At 42.9% G+C, this 12,819-nt stretch overlaps 1 long non-coding RNA gene across 1 annotated transcript in view; it reads left to right on the top strand.

Moving 5' to 3' along the window:
• LOC126980681 (uncharacterized) overlaps window positions 1–12,819 on the top strand; it is a 211,668-nt gene that overhangs the window by 171,143 nt on the left and 27,706 nt on the right. Inside the window, exon 6 of the long non-coding RNA XR_007733460.1 lies at window positions 12,032–12,246. This is a non-coding gene — a long non-coding RNA (uncharacterized LOC126980681). The remainder of the gene's footprint in view (window positions 1–12,031; window positions 12,247–12,819) is intronic.

Below are 12,819 nucleotides of genomic sequence, written 5' to 3'. Positions count from 1 at the left end.
TTTGACGCGATTTTGACCCCCAAGTCCTTGACGCATTGAACGCTTTTGAGTTTAACGCCGCGCATTTCGTAATCGAACTTCTTATTCCTCGTTCCAACTTGAAGGACCTGGCACTTGTCTACGTTAAAGGGCATCTCCCATCTATCCGACCAAGCTGAAATTTTGTGCAAATCCTCTTGGAGGCTTTGCCTGTCTTCGTCAGTGAGAACCGAGTTACCAATCTTTGTGGTAACTCGGTTCTCAGAGTTCTCAGAGAGAGAGAGAGAGAGAGAGAGAGAGAGAGAGAGAGAGATCAGCCTCGACCAACCATGCCGTCACGAAGCTGAAACTTTTTGGGGTGATAACTACGCCTCCTCCTCCTCCTCCTCTTCCTCCTCCTCCTCCTCCTCCTCCTCCTCCTCCTCCTCCTCCTCCTCTTCGTCTCCTCCTCTTCTTACTTATTTTCCTACCCCTCTTCCTTCTCTTATTACTTCTATTTTTATCTTGTTTCACCATCACCATCTCCTCCTCCTCCCCCTCCTCTTCCTCCTCTTCATTTTCCTCCTCCTCCTCCTCCTCCTCCCCTTCCTTTTCCTCCTCCTCCTCATCCTTCTCCTTCTCCTCCTCCTTTTCCTTCTCCTCCTCCTCCTCTTTCTCCTCGTCCTCGTCCTCCTCCTACTCCTTATCATCTTCCTCTTCCTCCTCCTCCTCCTCCTCCTCTTCCTTATCCTCCTCGTTGTCCTCCTCTTCCTCTTCACCCTCCCCAGCCGTCCTGAAACTCGTAGGAAAAAATGTCGCCCTGTTTATCTTTCCCAAGAGTTTCCTCGTAGAACTGAGAGAGAGAGAGAGAGAGAGAGAGAGAGAGAGAGAGAGAGAGAGAGAGAGAGAGAGAGATACATTTATACATACAGACAGACAGACAGGCTGAGGAAAAAGAAAGAAAGGAAATAGTTAAAAATATGAGCAGGAGAGACGTGAGAGGAGGAGAACGAGGACGAGGACGAGGAATAAGAGGAGGATAACGAGGAGGAAAAGTAGAGCAACGATAATAAGGAGGAGGAAGAGAAGAAGGACAAGGACAAGGAGGAGGAGGAGGCAGAAATGTAATAAAATAATAATGCTGAGATCGCCAGGGGTTGTCGACGTGAAAGCAGGCAAAGAAGGAGAACGAGGATTGAGAGAAAAAGAAATAGAGAATAAAGTAAATAAATGAGTGTCGATGAGAGTGAGCGATACGAAAGAGGATGTAAAGAGGAGGAAAAAAAAGGAGGTAAAGGAGAGCAAAAGGAGGAAGACTAGGAGAAGACAACACAATGGAGAAGGAAAGAGGGAAGGGAAAAGAAGAGCTGAGACTATAAAACAAAGAAGAAAGGAAGAAGTTTGACAGTGGATTGCGAAGACAGGAAGCATTTAAATTTACATAAGTGCGCGCGCATTCGAACACACACACACACACACACACACACACACACACACACACACACACACACACACACACACACACACACACACACACACACACACACACACACACACACACACACACACACACACACACACACACACACACACACACACACACACACACACACACACACACACACACACACACACACACATTGAGAAGGTGATATGTGAAGGGAATTAAAGAGAGGGCAAAAAAAAAGTTGATAGCAAGCGAAACGGGAAAAATTTAGTTCTTATTTTTATCAGGATTTTTGGACCATCTTGATATAATTTAGTTCTAGGTTGTTAAAACTCTCCGTCTGTGACACAAGTTTTCTTTACTCTCTCAAACATTTTCCTTCAGATTTCTTCTTTGTTCGAGACTTCTGCTTTTTTTCTTTCTGTTTTCCAGCTTTTTTTTTTTTACTTTGTTATTATTTTTCGTATTTTATCTTTTTTTTCTATTTTTCTTTTTGTTCTTGTTATTCTGGGTCTAGTTCTGCTTGTTGTTGTTCTTGTTCTTCTACCTCTTCTTCTTTGTCTTCTTCTTCCTCGTACCTCTTCTTCTTCTTCTTCTTCTTCTTCTTCTTCTTCTTCTTCTTCTTCTTCCTCATACGTCTTCTTCTTTTTCTTTTTCTTAATATTTTTCTTTCCTTTTATCATCACCACCTTCTTCCACTTCATCATATTCGTTTCTTCTTTATACTCGTCTTCATCCCCTGGTTCCTGTGATAAAGTAAGGTAACGTAAAGAAAGGAAAAACACGAGAATGAGGGACAGACAAGACAGCAATGCACGCAGCCGTCTCCTTGTCATGAATAATGGTTTTCTGGACCATGTATCGCTGCGTTCATATCGTTTTCTGTTCCTTCCCCCTTTTTATCGAATGTGTATAAAATATGTTTAGTCATTAATTCCTAAAAAAATGCTAATAATGCCGTGCCTGTATGCGATGGTGTTATTCTTTTGCTCGTATCGCCGTTACTGCTGTCGTCATTGTTGCCTGTAGCTATTTTTCTAATGGTAATTGTCATGCACAGCTTTCCAAAACGCCATATCCCCATCTTGAGTAAGTCCATAACACCGTGGGCCAAGAAAAGTGCCTTGTAGGAGAGAGACATGTCCAAGTGAAGTAGATATATTGGTATGAAGTAGAATAGAGAAAAATAACTACTTAGATAAATAAACAGATATATAGATTAATAGATAGGAAAAAGAAAATTGCCTTGTAGGAGAGAGACATGTCCAAGTGAAGGAGATATATTGGTATGAAGTAGAATAGAGAAAAATAACTACAGATAAATAAACAGATATATAGATTAATAGAAAGGCACTTAAAGGAACATAAAAAGAACGTAGAGAGTTCGATACATACTACATACGTACCTATACGAACACACCCAACCAGGCAGCCAGAATGCCAGGACACAGGGCGGTCGTTAATCACACATTTAGCGAGGGAAAGATTCAAAGCTGTCAGACACATATTTTAGGCATCTGACTCGATTTTTTTTTTTTTTTTTTTTTTTTTGTGTGTGTGTGTGTGTGTGTGTGTGTGTGTGTGTGTGACTTGACCAGACTGGGGCTATTTTTCTTTATTTTGCCAGGATACAAGCGTAGAAGAGAGAGAGAGAGAGAGAGAGAGAGAGAGAGAGAGAGAGAGAGAGAGAGATTATTAAGTTACAAATAGCAATATCAAATTCTTTAAACATTAAAAAAAATAATTAGAGCACAATCCAATTTGTTACTTCATAGCAACAACAAATAACGAGTGAACATTAATTAATTAACATCATTTGAACCCACCTGATGAGTGAATACAGCGGCTTCTGAATTACGTGACCAATTAAGTTGATGACAAAACCTACCCCTGCCGTGTGCTCGCTGCAAATATAAATGTTCAAAGAGCGGTCACATGATGGACGTATTGGGCGGTGACGTTGTTTGGCTCGTTAATGGCGACTGATAAAAATACTTGCCTCGTCAGATGTCACGGTGACTGTTTTTGTTGTTGCTTCTGATAACGAGGGAAAAGCGGTCGCATAGCCGTAAACACTCAAATCAATGTGTAGAAATAATACCTGTTTGCACTATCCTGTGAGCTCTGCGTGACAACACTTTTACCCTAACAGGAGTTGTATCATTTACATCATAAAGAGTTGTATCTGTTTGCGTGATGTAAAATGTTTCGTGTTTATTATGGCTGAGAGGGAGCGGTGAAATAATTGGTTCATCTTGTTAAAAAAAAAATGTAAGTATGATAAGAAAGATCAGTTAGCAAATGAATGATACTCTGCACTTCAGACACGTAAACAGTAACCTCACTTATTTGAGTTATTACATCATGCATATTATTTTACACATTGTTCACTTGTTGATTGTAGGAAAATTGAGTGTTCCACGAGTTTCCTTAATTCCTTCTGACGTTCCTTCCCTTCACCCATTTTCTTCTTTTTTTATTCTTTCTATCATTCCATCCTATATTCTTCCCTTCCTTTTTCCCTTCATCCTTCCGTCCATGCTTCTTAGTCGCATATACGAGAGAGGAAAAACTCAACCAGACTCCGTTGATATCAGGCATACTTATGACCTACACATACAGATCATGATACTTGTATACCATAGCTTCCCGTTCCTAGCGACCTCTCTTCATCATTTGACAGGGAAAGGCTGGCAAAGATGAAGAGCTGTCAAGAAATGTATTTAGGTCTGCATTCTGACAGGCCATGCCCTTGTAATTAGCACCTACCATACTCCCTCATCTTACCGTGGACGGCTGAATAAGATAAAACGCTGCGGAAAAATTCATCTGAGCGTTTCCGGTGAGTTATGAGGGGAGCTTGAGATTGCAGGTGGTGGTGAGGCTGGCAGACTGAAGGACGGACGGAGAGGCAAACAGAATATCGTGTTGCCGGGAGCGTGGCTGACTGGCGGGTGATTAGCAGGCTGTGCGTGTGTGTGTGTGTGTGTGTGCGTGTATGTGGAAGTGCAGGGTATTATCTCTTCGTCTTGAGTTCATTCTACATACCAGTTTTTGTGTCCTTGCGACTGGCTGGGGAACGGTATTTGAGGGTACTTCGAGACTGTTGAATATTTATGTTTCTCGCTTTTTCTTTTTTTCCTTCCTTCCTTCCTTCCTTCCTTGTGTCTGCGTCCATCGTTCTTCCTTCCCTCGTACTCATGTGCATCGCTGTGGATACGTTTGCATTTGCAGGTCAGAGCAGGTCGAGCCATGCCTCCAGTCGAAGCAACTGTGACGCGCTGGTTAAATAATGTTCCTGGTCAGGATCAAAACCATGTTCTTGCCGCTGATTGAGCTGACAGTCTTAGTGATGCTGATGTGGCTAATACCAGCAATAATGCTAATAACAGCAGCAACGCCTTGTCTTTGTAAGCGGAACTTAGCGTTTATAAACAGAAGTCAATCTCATGGGCAGGACTTATTTTTTTTTTACGATTGGCCCATAGCGCCGGTAAGCTTTCATGATGCGGCCTGATGGTCAACCCCAGCTCGTTAGTGGCGCAGGCAAGTTTTATTTTTATTTTTTATATTTTTTATAGTGTCACCATTCACATTTGACTCATGCTGTCTCCCCGAGCTCCACTAGAACCTCTTCGCTAGAGTAAAAGCGGAGGGATGTATCTCAGACTTACATCGTTGTAAGTGCTTTCTGAATCAGGGCCCGTGTGATGGGTGGTCATCCGGACAGCATGTGGGTAGTCTTAGGCCAGTCGGCGATGACTGAAATTTGTCAGCTTGTAGCGGCGAGCGGTACTTGAACCCGGATATTTCACGAGACCGCTCGCACGCATACATTTTTAAACAAGGTGTTCGGCGCTGGGCAATTCAAATACTTTTTTCCTGTGCAGTCCTTCGAAAAGGATTTTTTTATGTCGTATCATGTCCTCACTTGTGACACGCCGCCTTCGAGGTAAAAAAAAAGTTTCAAAATATATATTCGGCTAATGAATAGAACACCTCGAATTAAAAAAAAAAAAAATCTCTAATCATATTTGCAAACAAAAAAAATCATACATATGCTTAATCTTTTCTTTAAAAATGCTCTTGCACCAGAATGGAACAGGTCACCTTCAGTGGTTCAGTGAAACACGATTGATTAATTTAAAAACAAATTCGACCGCCATGCCCTCCACCGTAATATTACACAAGTCAGAAATCCGATGTTCTGAGCGTGATTGCTCGAGAAAACTTTTGCCGACGTCTGTAATGCATGACTCCCCTGAATTGATTGAGCGATATCCCAGTTCTCGGGTTACTTTGGAGATGAAAAAGTAGAAAACCACTCGGCCTCAAAGCACGCCAGAAGTATTAGAGAATATCCCCCGAGGCAAAATTTACTCATCCAACATTCCTAAGTCAGCAAAAATCGGCTTGTATATCACTCTTAAAACTTAGAGCGCATTTTCCTCGAAATATAAATTCTGTAATTATTAAGGATTTAAAACTAAAAAAAAACTATTTAAGTCTCCAAAACTAGCTCAAGTTTTGTTTGGAAGAACGGGATATATAGACTCATAATGGAAATTAAATTCTCCTAACAGTCTTTTTCATACATATAGGTATTTGAGTACACCAAGAAATACTCTCGAAACTAGGGATGCTAGGGTCATCGATATTTTGATGGTCATAGTTTCAAAACCCGAACGGATATGACAGACATCTTCTTCCAGTATTACCTACTTTTCACATTCTTTCCAGCCATGCCTCATTTAATATTATAACTGTAATATTCATGGATAAGTAAGGTTAAAAAAAAAGATTGAAAATAAGAGACGAGACTCATTCAGCTGTCATTCCAGTATTGACACATCTTCAATTGCAAGCTCTCAAAAGACATTGTTGGTTGCTTACTATCGTGTGTTAGATTTAAATTGAACGAGCTCTGATGATAGTGTCGTCTGAACCCATTGCTCCCTTACCATGTGCTGAAAGAAGCTGGATTTGTTGTTCATTAAAAGTTCTATTATCACGGGGGATAGGTTCTTGGGTCTTGTTAACACTTCCGTGGCTAGTTTGTCCGGGTGCATTTTTATATCATGCTCGAATATAACACCAATATTTAGGGGTGTGATTCCCTGGGCATAATAGGCTCCTTTGGTACATTTTCTCAACCATGAACAATGACGCGAAGTTACGGTCTAAGATTGCGGCCATGTGTTCACTGTCATACCTTAGTGAGCCAGTAATGGTCCAATAATGGGTTTTTTTTTTTTTCACTTTAATTTTTTTGCTCAAAATGTAATGAAAAACTGTTTTGGAGGAGGAGGAGGAGGAGGAGGAGTAAGAGAAATAGGAGGAGGAGGAGGAGGAGGAGGAGTAAGAGAAATAAGAGGAGGAGGAGGAGGAGAAATAGGAGGAGGAGGAGTAAGAGAAATAAGAGGAGGAGGACGAAGAGAAGAAGGAGGAGGAAAACAAAGTGAAAGGGAAAGAGGTAAAACAATAATGAGGGAAGAAAAAAGGAAGACGAAGACTGGTGGCGAACATCTCTCACCTATTTCCCTCCAACACACACACACACACACACACACACACACACACACACACACACACACACACACACACACACACACACACACACAGTCGCTTCACAAATGACCTGGGAACACGTCAGAGAGAGCAGCAACACTGATAGATCGTCGCCGCTGTCCCTTTAAAGTGTGTCCTCGCGTGGGGAGTGATCCATGGGCATGCTAGCGGCAATGTGTCACCCGGATAGGAGCTCAGTACCATCCGTTCATAAGCTTTCTCCGAGACGTCACCAACACCACGCAAGGCAATTGATTATCTTGAGGATCCACTGGCTTACCACAACCTTACCAACGCCTTTCTGTATATGTGAGGGATAGGAGCACATGGAGAACCAGACTATATTTGTTGTTTTTGCTTCTCTCTCTCTCTCTCTCTCTCTCTCTCTCTCTCTCTCTCTCTCTCTCTCTCTCTCTCTCTCTCTCTCTCTCTCTCTCTCTCTCTCTCTCTCTCTCTCTCTCTCTCTCTCTCTCTCTCTCTCTCTCTCTCTCTCTCTCTCTCTCTCTCTCTCTCTCTCTCTCTCTCTCTCTCTCTCTCTCTCTCTCTCTCTCTCTCTCTCTCTCTCTCTCTCTCTCTCTCTCTCTCTCTCTCTCTCTCTCTCTCTCTCTCTCTCTCTCTCTCTCTCTCTCTCTCTCTCTCTCTCTCTCTCTCTCTCTCTCTCTCTCTCTCTCTCTCTCTCTCTCTCTCTCTCTCTCTCTCTCTCTCTCTCTCTCTCTCTCTCTCTCTCTCTCTCTCTCTCTCTCTCTCTCTCTCTCTCTCTCTCTCTCTCTCTCTCTCTCTCTCTCTCTCTCTCTCTCTCTCTCTCTCTCTCTCTCTCTCTCTCTCTCTTCTTTTTGCAGCCATATCATTAGCGTGACTTTTGTTGGTGTCGAGTAGAGGAGCGTCTTGTGAGAGAAGTCCCTTTGATGTGTGTAACGAGCGGAGTTGTGTTCGTCGGGGCATAGGCGGGTGAAAGGGAAATGAGGGTTCTTGTGCCATTTCCAGTCTTGTTGCCCACTATACGACCAGTAATTTTCCTTCCCCTTCCTCCAAAGAGACTCTGTGTTTGTAAGAGAGGGGGTCAACAGCCCAGCCTGACGTCTCTCACTGCCTTTTGCTCAATATACTTTTTTTTCTGAATACTCATTTGACTTTCATGCCCCCCCCCCCTCACACTATGTGGTGACCTACATATCCATCTCCATATTTGTATGTTCGTGATGAGCTTTCCATGTGTCTCCAAAGTTGGAAATTGTGAAAAAAATAAAATTACTATACCATACAATCTTTAAAAAAATGCAGGGTGTGTTGTAGCTGTGAAACGTATCATATAGCACATGATTTGATACATTGCACATGTTAAGTAACAAAAAGATGTGTCGCCCAGAATTTATCAAATATAAGCTACATAAAATTTGTGTAAAAAGGAACTGCAATGAGAGAAAGGTGGCGGAAGAGGATAATGAAGAGAAGAATATCAGGCTTGGTAATAAAAGTAAGCAAGGTTGACTGCACGAACTGACTTCATAATCCGGTCGTTGCCTCGCAAGGATCTGAAGCAACCAATTCCTTTGTTGCTGCTGTGCCCGTTGCCATAGCAGAGGCGTCACTAAGGACGGGTGTGTATCAACAATTACATAATCCCTGCTGCTGCTGCATCTGCTGTAGCCTTTGAGAGCCTGGCGGTGTCAATTGGAGTGGCGTCTTAAGTACAACAAACCCTCGGATGCTTCTTGTCCTTTCTCTGGTCTGGCTGCGGTGCCGCTAAGGATATGTATGTGTAAGCAGCAACAAACATACTGCTTCTGCTGCTGCTGCTGCTGTTAACCCTTCTGTGACCTGATGGAGACGTGCCTAGAGACGGGTGTGTGTCAAAATGAAAATTAGGGCTCTATTCTTAAACATTTTGACGCCCAAGCACACATATTTTACAAGGCTGTCCTAGGAGTTATGGGCATTTCCAGGGGTACTTTTATGGCGCTGGTGGCAGTTTGACCCTTCTTCTGTACCATGAACCAACAGAAACACTCATAAGAACCCGATTAATCTCCTTTTCGGTCTTTGGAAATAGTTGATGTGAGGGGTGGAAGCCTCTGAGAATACCGTCCTTAAGCCAAACCCCACGCGACGTCGGCGATGGGACTACAGACCAAGGGTGTTTTGGTGCCGCGCTATGTAAGGCGTATAGCGTCCCTTCATTGATCCCCGTGTGTGTGTGTGTGTGTGTGTGTGTGACAGACAAACAAACATAGACAGACGCAGACAGGAAAATACGAGGGATGGTAATGACACACCCCAGACATCTTTCTTAATCAGTCCCTTTCTCCCACTCCCAAGCAATCTGTTCTGCGCGGGTCGTGAAGGGAAGAGGAAGGGCATCAGTCAACGTCGCCTTTTTACCTTCTTAACTTTATATATCACACCATTCCGGTCTGTCGGGATATTTACAGCAGAAGACGCCCTTGCCGTTACTCTTCGTTAGGCTACTCTCTAAGCGATTCCTTTTTATGTTATTTACACCACTTCTTGCCAGTCTCCCTCCGCTGCTAACGATGCCGTATATATATATCCCTTTGTCCCCTATCTCCCTGTTCACCGTGCCAAAATTAACTACTTCCCTATTTTCTTCCAGCTTCACCCCATCCTCCAGCCCTCTGCACCCCATTTCTTCCCCTTCCAACTCTTCAGTCTCAGTATTTTATTCCCTGACCTCGCATCACCAATGTCTCTTAGTACACTCACAATTAGCACCGACTCCCTCCTCTTCTCACTTATACGCCCCTCCTACAGTGACCCCAGCCAACCTCTCCGTCCGCCCCTGATGCCATAACGACCAACATTGTCAAGGGGGGCTGAAGGAAAGGTGGAGAAAAATAACCTTTCTCCTCCTCCTCCTCCTCCTCCTCCTCCTCTTCACCCTTCTTAGTTGCTATATTATACGCTACACATTATCTTTCTCTTCCTCCTCCTCCTCCTCCTCCTCCTCTTATCCTCTTCCTCAGATATACTGAGATAATATAAATTCATAGGTGTTTTTTTCCCCTTTTTGTTTAGATTTCATTACCTCCGCCAGTGGAGTTGCAGTTGCTTATGTCTTCGCTGCGGTTTGTTTGTCTTGTTGCTTTCTCTGTAAAACTTACTGGAAATGTATAGAATCAAGTGAAAAATTAAAATAAAATAAAAACATCAGTAATAGTCTGAATAAATGAGTGCAATTAAATGTTAAAAACTGAGATGGTCATATGGAAAAACTCTCGTGTACTTTACGAGCAGATCTTGAGTGCGTTCAACGGGAACCTATGCGTGCGGGAGTTTGTCCAGGCTCGGTTATGATCCACAACTCGTATAAAAAGGACTTGTGGAGTGATCCGGCTCAGACACGAGTGCTTGGATTCTTGTTTCTCGCAGGGGTGGTCAGGCTCTTTCCGATCAAATTCAATTGAGAGAGAGAGAGAGAGAGAGAGAGAGAGAGAGAGAGAGAGAGAGAGAGAGAGAGAGAGAGAGAGAGAGAGAGAGAGAGAGAGAGAGAGAGAGAGAGATTCTTATAACATTCTTACTCCATGTTTTGACTTTGTACAATGAATAAGTCTTTTTTTCTTCCTCATTCGTCGTTTTTGTTTGTTTCTTGACTCTGTTTTTCTCTGTAAGTCACCTGTTTGCGTGTGCTTTTACCCTCCCTTGTTTTTCCTTTTATTTTTTTTTTTTTTAATTTAAGGTCAAGGTTGTGAACACTTTGCTGAAAGGTGACATTTTTCAGCAATCTTTTCTCTTTTCCTTCACTCGTGTTCGTCGCTTTGGACGTGACCGTTGTTGTTGACATCGGATCGGGTGTTTCATAACGCGGAGGTCGTCGCTGTTTCCTTTTCTCTCATAACAAGATCCTGTTATGGGCGTTGTTACAGTTTTGTGTTATTTTGTGAATATCGCCGTTATTATGTTTTTTTTTTAACATCGTAGATATTTTTTTTCTTTTTCGTTATTACCGATATCTTTATATTGTATCATTATCGTTGTATCGTTAGTATCGTCACCTGCTTCAACTGTACCAACACAGACCGACGTTAGAGAATATATTTATGTCCTGCGGAAGGCAAGGAGGTTTTGTTAATGATAGTCGGCTTTGTTGATGGCACCCTCTTCAATGTTGTTGCCTTCGTTGGCCTCGATATAATTCTTACACTGGCGTTCATTTTGAGTGTTAACATTTTTCTTGGCGTGTCCATCCAATATTATGAACCTCTCGCTGTTATTATCTCCCTGGACGGATTTTCTGCGTTACCCGTTTGATTGTCATCTTCACACTCTTTCTCCTCCTCCTACCTCTCCTGCTTGAGTTCCGGGTGGTTTAGTGGGTTGGCTTGCTACCAAGAGGTTGACAAACAATCCCAGCTCGCGGCGGATTCCTGGTGAGAGAAGCAGCGCTCACCTTTTTTGTAACTCTTGCAGAGAGAGCTAGCTTGCTGGAATTCTTTGATCACTTGGTATCTTCCTCCTAAATATTTATCATACTTCTCCTCCTCCTCCCCCTAGCCTTCATCTATTCCATCCTGTCCTACCACACGTAAGTTACTAGTAGTAGCGGTAGTAAGCAGACACCCTCGCCATAGACCGACAGGTCTTCTGATGTCTGTTCTTCCTATGTATTCCTCCTCATCCTCCGATTACAATCTTATACATAAAAACCTCCCCGAAAAAATAATGCTGCCGGTAAAAGTATGTCAATTTTTAGTGAAAATATTTCATAGGTAGTTTTAAGTAAAGTTGTGATCAAAACGAGAGAGAGAGAGAGAGAGAGAGAGAGAGAGAGAGAGAGAGAGAGAGAGAGAGAGAGAGAGAGAGAGAGAGACTTAGTCATTAGTTATGATTGAACGTAGTCAGTGTGGAAACAGGAAGAGTTACAGAGGGGAAAATGAATGTTATAGAAGGTTAACCCTAACAGATAACAATAAAAGAAAGCAGTGATGATATAAAAATCGTTTGGCGGTTCTTACCGTTAACCGCTAACAGGTTTCTGCATCTTTTGTTTCTAGTGTGTGAAGGATGACACGTGTGCGGTAAACATTTTTTTTTTACCCTCAGGACTGGATGACATGCACGCCCAGCCGCTCCACAGCGACGGGTGAAGGCAGAGCTGTCTCGGCCTGAAGGCCGGGGTCTCGAAACAGGCGCTTCGTGATGACGTCACGGTTCAAATCTGCTCTCCGTGATCAGTTGTCTTGGAATGGTGAGAGCGAGAGGTCACGCTAATTCGTTGTGCCTCTACTTCCTTTGTTCCTGCTTGGTCGTCAGCAGAGGTGAGATCTAGATATTTAAAGCCGTTATGTTCAGTGATAAGAGACCATTATTCACGTAATTTTGTTCAGAATCCTTTGTTAGATAAACGATTTGCTACAAAACTTCCAGTAATACTCAAAATAATAATGCAGTTTTAGTACATTTTTAAAGGAAGCAGAATATTTAATAGATACGCCAGCAACGATTTGATCCCCAGTGGTGTACAGCTTGAGGCACCTCCCATTACTTTACGCTTATTATTGCCCCATTAAGATGTGTTCATGTAGACGTGTGTAAATAGTAATAGCAGGGAGAGTTACCGTGTGTGTGTGTGTGTGTGTGTGTGTGTGTGTGTGTGTACCAGAATCGTCTGTCCTGATCGTATGCCAATGCCTTATTATCGGGCACGGGGTTACACTGATACACGGCCGTTTAGTCCACTGCCCTCCCCTATCCCACTGCTTCCCGTTCTCCTCCCTACTCTCCTCTTCCTCCTCCGTACTCTCCTTTTCCTCTCTTTTTCCGCCTCCACCATCATATTTTCTACTATTTCCTCGTTCGCCCATTCATCTTCCTTTCAGTTCTTGTCGTCG

This window comes from Eriocheir sinensis, chromosome 45, assembly GCF_024679095.1.
Source record: "Eriocheir sinensis breed Jianghai 21 chromosome 45, ASM2467909v1, whole genome shotgun sequence".
Lineage (NCBI taxonomy): Eukaryota > Metazoa > Arthropoda > Malacostraca > Decapoda > Varunidae > Eriocheir > Eriocheir sinensis.
Note: the sequence above shows the minus strand (reverse complement) of the source record. Positions and strands in the feature narration are given on the sequence as shown.